At 44.3% G+C, this 13820-nt stretch overlaps 1 protein-coding gene across 1 annotated transcript in view; it reads left to right on the plus strand.

Moving 5' to 3' along the window:
• The window catches only part of DHX15 (DEAH-box helicase 15), a 177421-nt gene that overhangs the window by 136808 nt on the left and 26793 nt on the right, over positions 1 to 13820 (plus strand). The window lies entirely within an intron of this gene.

Genomic DNA, 13820 nt, shown 5'->3' on the forward strand with positions numbered 1-13820 from the left:
CTGGTTGGAGGAATGCTCATTAGTACACTAAGTTTAAGCCTCACGTTTTTTGTAAACTGTATTCCACCTGTGTGGTTGCCCAGGGTTACTGGGCGCTATCCCCTGTGAATAAGTTTGTAAAACCTTGTGTTCCAGGCCAGGGCTGCAATACTAAGATACAGTAGAGTGTCCACTTTTGGCAGTTGAATTTGTCATGTTTTGGAAATCAAGCACGCAAGGCTTTCTTTGGAAGGATGAGGTATACCTAATATGATGACAGTATGCTGCTTTTAAAAACACATATGTAAGAATAGTCCATTTAAAAATAAGATCTGCAAAGAAAACCTTAAGGCTTAAGTTACCAATATAGACTTGGGTGTTGTGTGTATTTGTATAGCACACAATTCACCCGCCCGGGAGGGTGTGCTGGTGCTGAAGCAAGAGCACTATGGTCAGAACCTGGTCTAGTTGATGAGCTAGTTCTTCAGTTTCTTGCGGAATTCAGGAACTCAAAAGGTGGCTCTGATGTGCAGGCAGTTCCAGGCCTTACGAGTAAGGTTGGGGCACGACTGCCTGATCTGGTTCTGCGTATAAGGGCATGTAGGAATCCATCTGAGCAGAGGTATCTGATAGGTTTGACGAACTTTATGCAGCTGTTGAGGTACGTGGGTCCAAAGTTGTGTAAGGCTTTGTATGTGTTCATAAAGAGTTTGAGAAGTGCTTTTGTGTAGATTGGGAGCCAGGGGAGCTCTTTGATGTGCAGGGTGATGTGAATGCATGGTGGGAGGTTGAAGGTGAGCATGGTCACTGATTTGTCTTGTAGTCTGGAGTCTTCTGGTCAGTTGAGCATTTATTCCGGCATAGAGTGCATTGCCCATAGTCCAGCTTGCTTATGATGAGAGCTTGTGTGATGGTACTATGTCGATGTGGAATTTTGAGGAAAAAAAAAAAGGGGGACCCCTACTAATAATGAAGTCACTACTGGTAGGGACTGACGACAATTATTTTGGAAAGGTAACAGTAGTGAAGGACGTTAAATCAAAAAGCCTGAACCTAGGGAAACAACACCATTAACATATAAAGTGACATGTGACCATGATTAAGCAAGACCAAAACTGATGTATATAGAAAAATATTTTTATAGATTCATTTATCTTTTTTTCTTCATTTTGATTTAGTATACATTTAAAATTACAATTCAAAGATTCAGTCAGTGCAACACATAGGATGATTACAATACAAAAGGAGTAGATACACACAACAATTATGAAAGAAAAATAATTAAAAAACACCAAATGAATAGGTGATGATTAATGGGCAGATGAAGTTAGCAAAGCGGTAGATGTAAACTCAACGCGCGTTTCGGCTATTGCCTTCTTCAGGAGTCCGTCATTTGCAGGCAGAACGGAAAATAAATATTCACTATAAAACATAGAAAAATCAATGTCACATTACAAATACCAAATAATATCTTATAGTAATCATTTTAATACTATAATGCCCTAGGCCTAGGTCAGATCTATTGAAACTATTACTATAACTTGATAAAGTGCATGATAAAACAGCTGGAAACCATGTGTATATTTGTGCAGTTCACAATATTTATAAATTAAACGTTTATAACAAAATTGATTTTTTTTTTTTGGCTTATAAACACTTTTGATATTGAGTTCATTCTTATAAATTATATTTTTGATTAAATTGTTCACCTGCAGAAAGTACTGTTGAATAGCCTTTACTAGCATTTCATTTAAGAATCAAACATTCAGGGTAAGAAACAAGGAATAGGATAAATACCTGAAAGGAAATAATCAAGAAAGAAGTAATAACATAGATTGGTTATCACTTGAAGGTAGAGAGTTGTTTAGGATAATTGAAGGGCCCAGCTTGATGATAAATAAACAAAGTAATTTCAGACAAGGATCTATATTGGAAAAGATACATACATCGTCGATGTTACATGCGATATATACTTCCCACTTTACATAACGATAAGTAGGATAGCTGCTAAAATATTACTTACATAATAGCTGGCCACTGTTTTTTCTAAATACGATGCAGCCTGATCACAACTCCGTATTAAAGTCTAGAATGAATAGAACAACTAATTAGGGTGCTAGCGATCTCAACGTTGTATTACCTAATTCATGTATCTATTTCAGTGTCTGATACGAAGGGTAATTAGATTACCGTTATATTTGCGAACACTCTCATAGAAAACATTCTGATTTCAGCGGTGGGGACCAGGTGCAGTTTGTAGGATATTCTGAGGACAGATACCGGAACTATCAGCCAGCTGTCAAAAAACGTGAGGATGAAATTCTAATAAAACTGACGCTGGGTAGTGTAAAAAAAACTGTATAGTATAGTCACAAATATTATATTGAAATGGCATAGACACCTTAGGCTTAATGTTACGTGATCCGAGTCGAGGTTTTACGGTGGTCCTATAGCATGGAATATTTTTCTTAACGGTCCAGCCCCTGGGTTCTAACTACGGGAGGGATGAGCCGTCTGGTATTCTAAATGAGAGAAACGCGGGGATATGATACATATAGAGCATTTAGGGTATTGATATAGATAGTGGTGAGAGTTCGAATCGCATAGTTCCTTACCTGATATAACAAGAGGTTTGGTTCGAAATCGGGGGTCTGGAAAAACTGAGCCGTTCACCGCAAATAGGTTAAAGTGCAACCCGAGTATGTTTGCTGATCCACTTATATAGGGTGCTTACAAACTCATTTAGTGCAGGTGTGGTTCATAGTAACGTATCATGGCGCATTCAATAGACGCGCCGCACTGCATTCAAGGCTGCAGGTCTAAAAGCCAATCAGTGAGCGGAATAGTATAAGGTCTGATAGCAGCTAGACGCATTCCAATGACGTAATGTAATACGCTTGTGGCTTTAGATCTAAAAGCCTGTCAGTTAACGAGATAACGTAAAATAGGGAAACAGATTACTTACATTTATATTGTACCCCAAATAGGTGACATGTCATAATATGATCTCGGCTGGAAGCCACAAAGTAAATCACTTGAAAGAAGGGGGTGTGTATAGAATAGAAATAAAGGTAGGACGACTTATGTTTTAACTCATCGCCATATTGGGTGTGAAATTCTCAGACACCAATGCTGTAATATTATCTTTTCCAATTCTGCTTATCATTATAAATCGTATATACCAACGAAGTTGATATATACGTAGGCTGTGGGGTTTTAGGTTTAAACCTATAATAACTGATAAAACCCCACTGAAAGAAAAATAGCCCTCACCGGTGAAAACATATAAACACTGAAAAAACACCTGCACAACCACAAACTAAATGCCATTCAAAGAAAGGAAAAAGAAAGTGAAAGTCATTTTGTTCTTACTGAAGGGGTCAATAAAATGTAACTTTGTTATACAAGCTAGCAGTAAGAAAGACTGGCTAACATTATTCTGCTTGAGTTTTGTTCTTTAGGGATGCCACTAAAATATTGTTTCTTCTTCCTTTTACTTTTTTCAGTTTTATGGCCTTTGGTCTAAAGATGCAGAGTTTAGTTTCACATTTTAGGTTAAGTTTAATTACTTTAAAACTGTAGAGAATCAGGACATATCAAACTCACATTTGATATTTTGGCTGCATTTGATTCTTTCAATGATAGGTAACATGGCTAGTGTCATAAAAATCTTTCCTAATATGTGTCATCACATTTGCCCTCAGAGAATGGGTAAAATCCCTTAATACATCAGACCGTAGTTTCTAGTGGGTCAGTATTGATAGTAGGTGAATTGCCAACACCTCAGGCTTTAAACATTAAATGCCAGGTATAGTGACAAGTATATATATCACCAAGCATCTGGGATAGTGGTGAAAACGTGACACCAGACTTTTGGAAAACATGGAATGCAGTCTCACTTGTTATGTTCTGCAAACAAGGTTCTTTCCAAGTTCAACAAAGATTGGAGTGATATTGTTTGTATTTGTAGTGATTCAGCTACGTATATAAAACATTTGTGTGATAACCTGTCGAAATTGATACCCGAGCTGAAGTGATTCCCTGTAGGAGATCTTTGCCACTTGTTAGATGGTATGCTGAAAGCATCTTTACAATCTTCAGAGTTAATGAGGGATGCCAATGAATTTTTAGTCCATTCTGGTGTACTGTTTTCTTATGCCCAGCAACTCAAACGCAAATAGTTATCATTCTGTGCTTTATGTGGCATCAAAGAAAGAGTCATCTCAACTCTGCCCCTTAGCTGACGGTTCTCAGCCCAAGGGGCAAAGATTGCTGAGGGGGCCTTTTCACAGAAGTTTACATGGAAGGAAAGCACGAGCGCACATGACCAAAGACTCACTGAAGAAGTATTGTATGGTGTACTACAATAAGATTAATTTGCAAAAATCTCTTTGGACCTCATATACACTATACATACACTGTCTATATACCATGTTCTTTCAGGGCTGAAAGCAAGCAATGATAAAAGCAAAATGTTCCATAAACACCGGAAAAAAACTTTTTCTGTTTTTAGTGGCGTGAAAATGTGTAACCACTGATAACAACAGTTTTTTAAGATATTGAAAACACTGAAAAAACCCCACCAGAATTTACCAAAAATAGAGGTTCAATCCATCAGTGACAGTATTGAGCAGGAAAATCCAATAAACCTCTCTTTATTTACGGATTTTTTCTGGGCACAGTCCTGGCCTGGTCAATATGTTTTCTAAGATGAACCATCGTAAGTCTTCAGGGGAATGTTCATGCTCTATGCAGTGTGATACCAAAGGTGCGTTCATTTTTCTAGTGCGCACTGCGGATTTGTGTTCCGTGACTCTCTTGTTTACAGTTCTGTAGGTTTCACCTACATATCCCTTTCTGCAGGGACAAATCAAAAGATATACCACGTTATGCGTTTTGCAGTTCGTCATGGTTTTAGGTGTTATCCTGACATTATTGAATGTCAGTTCAGTCCCTTCTATGGCCTGGGGGCATATCTTGCAGGTTCCACATTTGAAATTCCCTAAGACAGGATTGTCACCAGAAATGCTTCGCTGTATGAATTTTTCTTTTATTGGCATTCTGGATCTTACCACCAGATCTTTTAAGTTTTTGTTTCTTTTATACGCGAAAAGAGGTTTGGGAAAAGATTCTTGTTTGGATTTGTTCACGTTAAGTAGATGCCAGTTAGAGTATATGATCTGACGTACTTTATTGTTGAGAAGAGAATGTCTGGTGACAAAGACTAGAGCATCCTTCTGTGTTGTTTGTCTACCCTGTAAAATGGTTTTGCCGGTCAAAGAATCTGGCCCTTTTGTATGATTCACGAATTAGTCTATGGGGGTAGCCTCGCTCTTCAAATTTCTTTTTCATAGCTACCGATCTTTCGTCATAGTCTGAGTTTCGTGCAGTTGCGCAGCAATCTTAAAAATTGACTGAATGGAATGCTGTTTTTTGTGATGTAGGATGAAAACTTTGGTAATGAAGTAAAGTATTGCGGGCAGTAGGTTTAACAAACAGATCTGTAAGTAGTTGGCCGTGGTCATGTTTGATGGTTATGTCAAGAAATTCCATTTCTTTATTACTTATGTGGGATGTAAATTTGAGGTTGTTATCACACATATTCAACCAAGAAATGAATTCGTTTAATGTGTCCTCATCATCCCATATAAAAATAACATCATCGATATACCTTGATCAATGAAAAATTGTTTCGAAAAAAGGGGCTATCTCGTTGAATATATGAATGTGTTCGAAGAATGCCACATAGATGTTTGCAATTGTTGGGGCGCAAGATGCGCCCATGCTAACTCCTTTTATTTGTTTGTACATGCTCCCTTGGAACTCAAAGATATTTTCTTCTAGGACTATCCGCAGACAGTCAAGAATGAATGCAGCATTGCACTCAACTTCATAGGTATTGATGAACCATTCAGTGGCAGTAATAGCACCTTCTGTGGGGATATTATAATATAAACTTTCCACTATGTCGATGTGGAGCCATTTGAAGATTTTCTTGAGCATCTTGAGTGTGTGGAAGCACGAGACAGACTTAGCCACTTGGATTTTTTATAAATCTTCAGGAAAATTTACTTTTAGAAAAGTTGTATTTGCTCTCCCACTTCTGCCAGCCCGTAATTAGCATTTGAATAGGTGTGAACTGCACACAGGAGCCAACGATGGGCTTTCCTGAATGGAATGAGATGACACCCCTGAACCTGACAGAGTATGCAGGCTGGGGTGTGAGTATCCTATTTGACATTACAGTCAAATCCTGCTTGAATGTCAAATCCTACTCGCTAAGTTTGCTGGGGTTTCACATATACCACTTGGGGTTCGTACTTCAAAGAAGCCTCCCCTTTCACAGACAACTGTTAGTTGGCATCTGGGCAGGGCCCTTCCATTACCTCTTCCTGGCAGGTGGGCTCCAATGACAGTGCGCCTCTTTGTGCCAAAAGTGTCAAATCGGTTTTGACACATCTGCTAGTGCACACATCAAAGGGCAAGAACAGGATGTCAGCACATTTTTTGTGTATCCACTGTCTGGTTGCTGGAAAACCGTTCCTTGTTCTAACCACACTTCTGTCTCTGGGTGTATTGGGGACACATTGACTGCTTCAGACTAGATTTTAGTTGGATGTTAGATGTGGGAGGACCATGGATTACCATACTACACTCTACTCACATACCCAGCCTTCAGAGCCCTCGATTAGTTTGGCTGAAGTCATTTTGCCACTTTGAAAATGCCCAAAGTGTGTGGGACTGGCCCCCAAGAACCTTAACCCCATTTAATAGGGTGTGCCCCCCCCCCCCCCCCCGAGTCATTACCACACACTGTCTAATGCCGGGAAAAATGTGGTGTCTCCAGGCACCCACTTCAGAAATGTTCTAGACCTGTAGAAGATTAGAAGAGGACTGAACCTCCTGTCAGACCTTGAAGCCTAGAAGACTGGACCCGCTCTCCTTGTACCCAGGACAAAGAAATTGAATCCACGAGTGTAGGGAGCTGGCTTGCAATCTCTTACTGATTTACAGTGGCAAAAATGAACACACTAAATGCTCTTTTTGGGGTAGTGTTGGCGAGCAGTTTAGGGTTATCAGAGGGCAGGGCTAAGCATTTGTTGTACTCACAGAGGCAATAAATGAGACACGCTCTAGAATACATCAAAGACCAATTTAGAAAAGTAACACATTTTAAAATATATTTTGATAAAAAAACACAAGTACTTTTTTTTTCTTTTCTTTTTTTACAGGTAGGTAAAATGTTCACTTAAATGTCATTACGCAACAATGCTTTCCTATGGGGGTAAAAAGGAATTTATTTATTTGCGGGTTTGTATAGCGCTTGATTCGACTCCCGGAGGAGTATCTCTGTGCTTTGGCAGCCACAACGGTAAGATGAATAGAAACTTAGCTATATTAGATGTTAAAGTTGGAACAAATGGGTTTTAAGTTGTTTCCTAAATTGTAGGTGTTCTGGGCACTGTCTGAGGGCTCTAGGGCGACTTTTCCATAGAGAGGGTCCAGCCACAGACAGTGCCTTACCACTGTGTCTAGCCTTCTTCGTCTGAGGGACACATAGCAAATCCTGGTCACTGGACCTGAGGGAGCGTGTGGGAATATAGGGAATACATTTGTTATTTAGATATTCGGGCCCTGAACCGTTAAGGCATTTATGAATAATGCAGCAAGTTTTGTATTTGGTTCTCTGTTTTATGGGCAGCCAATGGAGTTTTGCCAACAGAGGTTTGGAAGGGGTTCGGGTAGGGGCGTTAAGGACTAATCGAGCTGCAGTGTTCTGAACCACTTGGAGTTTTGCCAAAACTCCTTCATTAGCGGTCAGAAACAGGCCATTGCAGTAGTCTATGCGGCTTAAAACAAGAGCCTGCACCAGTGTTTTTCTGACTGAGTCGGGAAGCAGTGGGAATACTTACCGTAGGAGACCAATTACGTGAAAGCATGAACCCACAACGTAGTTGCTATGCTGCTTAAGTGAGAGCTCCTGATCTAGTCTGACTCCTAGATTTTTTTACAACCTGCTTTGGCTCTGGGACTGGGCCGAGATCTTGTGGCCACCAGTCCGGAGTCCACAGAAGTTTAGCTTGTCCAAACAACATGACTTCGGTCTTACCGACATTGCATTGAAGATAGTTGGTGGACATCCAATGCGCCACAGCCTGCATACCCTGGGAAAAGGAGTTCTTGACCTCGGGGGTGAGGTGTTTAAAAGGGAAGAGGAGCTGGGTATCGTCGGCGTAGGACATCGGAATAAAGCCATACGTTCTCATGATGCTAGCCAGGGGTGCCACATAGATATTAAATAGGGTAGGGCTCAAACAAGAGCCCTGTGGCACCCCTTTTGAAATCTCAGTCTCTTCTGAACGATAGGCCCCCAAGGTCACACGTTGGGTCCGGTTATATAAAATGCTCCTAAGCCATGCTAAAGCCTTGTTTTCCAAGCCAATGTTGGCCAGCAGAGTTGTCAGGATGTTATGAGACACGGTGTCAAACGCCGCAGACAGGTCCAATAGTACCAGGATCACGGAGAAGCCCTTGTCCTGATACATATGTAGATCGTCTGCGACTGACATCAAGGTGGTCTCGATACTGTGCTTGGGGCGAAAACCCGATTGAGAATAGTCCAATCCACCTGCCAGCTCAACATAGTTAGATGGCGGTTGACGTATTTCTCAACAAGTTTGCCCAAGAACGGGAGAAGAGATATTGGCCTTAGATTGTTAAGTTCTGTCCCTGGGATAGCGGTGTTTTTCCTAATAGGCCTGACCAAGGCCCTTTTCTATTCCTTGGGGACTTCTCCGTTGTTAAGGGAGAGATTAACTAGTTTTTGAATTCCAGGCCCTAGATCATTGGCAAGCATGGGCATTAATCTTGCCGGAATTATGTCAGTTGGGCATCCACTTTTAATCTGGGGAATTAAGGATATTACCTCCTCTAAAGAAATAGGTGGAAACCTGTCAAGGGAGTGGGTGGAGAAAGTTTCTACAACTGTCTCTACCGTTCACTTAGGAGAAGATTTTCCTCCATCCAAGGATTGAGTTGGGTTGATAATTTTTTCATAAATTCCGTCTATTTTTTGGGTAAAAAATAGCGAAATGTCGTCGCAGAGCTGCTGCGATGCCAGCACGGAACTTTCACAAGCCATTGGTTTCACGAAAGATTGCAGTATTTGATATAGCACTCTAGGAGAATTTCCTTCAGTTATAAGCTGGGATGCAATGTGGTTCTTTCGTGCAGCACGAATGGCTTTGTGGTATGAGGAGAGGGAAAGCCAGTAACCTTTTTTGTCCTCGGCCAATTTAGATATTCTCCATTTCTTTTCGAGTTTTCTGGCTGCTTGTTTTAATGATCTAAGATGCTCTGAATACCAAACTTCTTGTTTTTGGGCAGGGCGTGTTTTGAAATGTTTTAGGGGAGCAATGTCATTTACTGCTGTGGCAATCGCCCCTTCAAATGTAGCCATAGCAGTCTCAATGTTCACAGTAGGGGTCAGAGTGGGTTCAAAATACCTGTCCCTGAAAGTTGGCGGGGGGTTAGCCATGGGAATGTAAAATTCAATAATAAAGTGATCGGTCCACTCTACTTGGGAAGGGGGTAGACATTTAATCAATGGAGAATTGGTCAGGACCAAATCCAGGGTATGTCCTGCCTTATGTGTCGGGCCGTTATTAACTTGTTTCAATCCCAGTGAAGACAGATCTGCTAATAGGGATTGTGCTTCCTTACATTCTGCTAAGTCACTATGAACATTAAAATCACCTAGAAGTAGGAAGTCTTCATAATCCTGTACGTATGGAGCCAGTGATTCTAGAAGTGAGATGGAAAAATTGGTACTTGGACCGGGGGGGCGATATACTAGGGCTCCTTTCTTACTCCCTTTGGGCGTGGTTTTAATTTTAAAAATCAGAAGTTCTAGCTCCGGGGTACATAGTCCTTCAATTACCGAGATGTCTATTTCTTGCTTGTGCACAATTGCAATTCCTCCTCCTATCTTGACGGGCCGATCTAGTCGGACTATTTTGTACCCTGCTGGAATTCCTAAAGTTATAGCTGGGACCGAATGGGGCTTTAGCTATGTTTCCGTCAGGAAACATATGTCCGGTTTTTCAGAGGTGATGAGGTCCCAGACCTCTGTGGAGTGTTTGGACAGGGATCTGATGTTACAGAGCAGATTCTTACTTCCTAAGGAGATGTTCGAATCTTCCCTGTGGTTCTGGGTGGTCCAGCCGCATGTCTGCTCCCCCTCGAGTGGCTTAGGTTGATTCACACTTGGTTTTCTGTCCTCAGGTAGTATGTGGAACTGGGATTTACAGTGATTGCAAGAGAACGGGCCTTCCAAGTTGATATCTGTCAACTTACTACATCCCCTCGGGAGGTAGTTTTGTGCGCCTAACGGTGCCTGGACTGTGTACGTTCTTAGAGTATTGGGAGCAGAGATAGCCATAGTCCTTGGGCGCATACGGGCTGGTCTTTGGCTCGTCTTAGGCGCAGACTTAGGCGCCCCTCTGCGCGCTACCGCTGCGCGCTTGAGCCGACGAGGGGCTAAATAGCCCTTTCAGATGAGAGGCTAGAGCGCTAACCGCTCGACTGTCCCGGGGTGCCTGGGCGTGTCTGGCTCGTACCTGTCCCGCCCTCCGCTCAACGGTATTGGATGCCGAGTTGGACCAGGGCGGGCAGGCTGAAACACTGAGCACAGACTTCTACGATGAGCCCTGAAGCCCCTGACAGTTCCGGGGGGGATCGTAGATGCACGGTGAGTGCGAGATTTAAAATTAGCAGTCAATTTCAGTTCCCGAAATTAGCAGCGTGAGTGGTTTAAAATTAGTATGAATCAATTTTAAACGGCGAACGTGATTTAAAATTAGTAATCAATTACAAACAGTTTCAGTGTTTACAACGTGCTCTACAATGCTAAAATAATGTTTCCGCTTTTGCAAGCATTACCTGGCACCAAGCGGGGTCGGGAGACACTGCCACTGTCCTTCCCTTACCGCAATGAGGAATATGTTGCATACAGTTATTTACGGTCGATTTCTGGGGGTCTCCTTCAAGACTTGAAGTTGTAGGTGACCAAGGTCCAAAGTACCACTACCAGCAGTTACTCATGACCTGCCCAGGGGCGTAAGGGTGTAGAGGTGCAGGATGGGTTGGTAGCTTTACATGCTACACCGGTAGGAATAGGGGGAGTGGACATACAAACAGATACCAGCGAGGGACTTAAGGGCAAGTCTGGAAGCTCCCAACAGGGGGCTCTGGTCCCAAGCATCCTGGGAGCAGGAAAGTATAGTCTATTCTCAAGTATCCAGACTGGGACGCAAGGGTGCAAAGTAGATGGGTCGGCTGGGCTCGGTGTGTTTAATGTCCTCACAGTAGTCTGTCTCAAATCAGGACAGCTGGGCCTCTCTTGAAGTGTGTCTCTTCGCTGGACACTTCTCTCGACTGGTGCTTGTTCTCGGTGCACTGGGAGTAAACAGTCTACACTTGCTACATGGGATCCCATATCCTGGGTATTGGTGAAATTGTGGCTCTGATCTGTCCTGGTGTCTCTCACTCTGAGTGGGGGCCAGATCTGACCTCCTGGGGCACAGGCACCTCTTCCTGGCCGGTTGCTGCTGCGTCGGAATGGCCTGGGAGCTGCAGCATGGTGAACTGGACTCTGCTTCTTCAGTGGCTGCGGACTGCAAGGGAGTACCTCCTCTACTCCAAGGCAGGGGGGGGGTCTACCTATATACTTAATTTTGCAGCTTGAATCTTTCTGGATTCACTATGCTGTGCATTATTACGCGGTCTTGTGGTTGGGTCCGGATTCGTAGTCTTCTTCTTTTTTTTTTTTTTTTTTTTGTAGCCCAGGTGGGCGTCGGCGTCACACCTCCTTGGGTGCATTTCCGGTGACGTCGGCATGCTTCCTGCGGAAGCTCCCACTCTTGGGTGCCATCTTCAGATTCTTTTTTTCCGCGGTCGGTTCTGGATCGTTCCCGTTGGGCTCCAGACATTTTTGGAGAAAGAAGAAAGAAAAATAGAGAAACTGCAAAGAAAAGGCATCTGAAGACTCCAGGAGACTTCATCGACGAGGAGTCAGCAAAGGAGAATTCATTGAGATCTTCGACGAACGTCGACGAACACGCGACCAGGGAGGCCCTGAGCGCTCGATGATGGACAACACGCCGTTCAAGTTCTGCCGTAACTGCCACCACAAGTACGCGCAGAAGGACCAGCACCCAGTATGCAACCTTTGTCTACCGGTAAATCACGAAAGCGAGGACTGCAACGCCTGCTCTGCCTTTGCCCCGAAGACCCTTCGTGTGAGAGAGAGACAGAGGGTAGCACACGCCACCCTGCAGGGGAAGGCCCCAACTCCGTCCCTCTACGATCTGGGGATGTCTTCCGAGGAAGAGGACAACGCTGCCGCCGAAGACGACAGCTACACGGTCGTAGAGACCGATTACACGAAGACTTCTGATAAGGTAGGAGACTCTCGAACCCGAGAGACTCTGAGTCTCGAAAAAACGAGGGCAAGGCCCCGAAAGCGCCGACGCCAAAACACCTGGTGTCCGCGAGTACTCACAGGCCCAGCGGATCCTCTGAGAAGGAGTCCCCGGCGCGAGAGCTGTTGAACAGCAGAAGTCGTCGAAAATCGTCCCCGAAAAGGATCGATCGACGCCGAGGGAGAAGGACCCTAAACTACCGACGCCGACCAGAGACCCAAAATCCGGTTCGACGTCGACGTCAAACTTCGGCACCGAAAAGCACGGCACCGAGCCAACCGCCGAAAAGAGCGGCCGAACCATCTGACGCGGAACACACGGCCGAGATGGAGAAAAAGAGAAGGCGCCTCGAGGCCGAAATGGAAAACATCTTGCAGCGGAAGAGAGAATTCGATGCAAAGATGAAAACCTTCACGATCCCACACAAGACCAAGCCACCAGTGGTGGAGGTGGTCGAGGAGGAAGACGAGGTCGCCGAGGAACAAGACCCGGACGTCGAGGTGGTCGACGACCAGGAAGAGGACGAGAATCCCTACGATAGTTACAACTATGGGGAGGAAGAGGACAGCAGGACGGACGCAGAGTCGGCCCCCTCTGACCTACAGGAGGTGGATTACCTAGATACCGACAGCCCGGAGGAGGCGGTCGACACATATCCCTCGAGGCCCTCGCCGCCGGACGACATCGGGGCCTACAACTCGGTGATAAGGTCTGCCGCAGCGGCATTCAAACTCAAGCTCGACTAAGAGAAGCAGAAAGCAGACTTCCTTCTAGAGACATTGCTCCCCACACAATCAAGGAGCCAATACCTGCCAATGCTCGACAGCGTCTTGGCTCAAGGGAAGGAAGCATTCAGGGAGCCCGCAACATGCAAGGCAGTAACTCCCAGAACAGAGAAGAAATACAAACATTCCTCAAAAGACCCACCCTACATTCAGGGGACGGTCTCTGCAGACTCCATTATCACGGCCACAGCAAGGAAGAGGGCTAACGTACCCACTACTTCTGGACCACCACCGGATAAGGAGAGCAAGAGGATGGATCTGGTGGGCAGAAGGATCGAACGGAACGCCGCGACCCACTGGCGCATGGCTAATTCCAACGCCCTGATAAACAGGCACATGTACCAGATCATGGAGGCGCTGGGGCAGTTGGTGAAGGACCTGCCCAGGATGCCAGACAGAAGGCCGAAAAGCTGGTTGAAGAAGGGAAGAATGCGGCAAATTCTTGCCATAAGACGGCCCTGGATGGAGCAGACACCTCCAGCAGGCTCATGATGATGGGTGTCACTGAAAGAAGACATGTCTGGCTCAGGATTTCAGGTTTCAAACCGGAGGTGCAACACAGCATCCTGAACAC

This window comes from Lissotriton helveticus, chromosome 2_2 (assembly GCF_964261635.1).
Source record: "Lissotriton helveticus chromosome 2_2, aLisHel1.1, whole genome shotgun sequence".
NCBI lineage: Eukaryota > Metazoa > Chordata > Amphibia > Caudata > Salamandridae > Lissotriton > Lissotriton helveticus.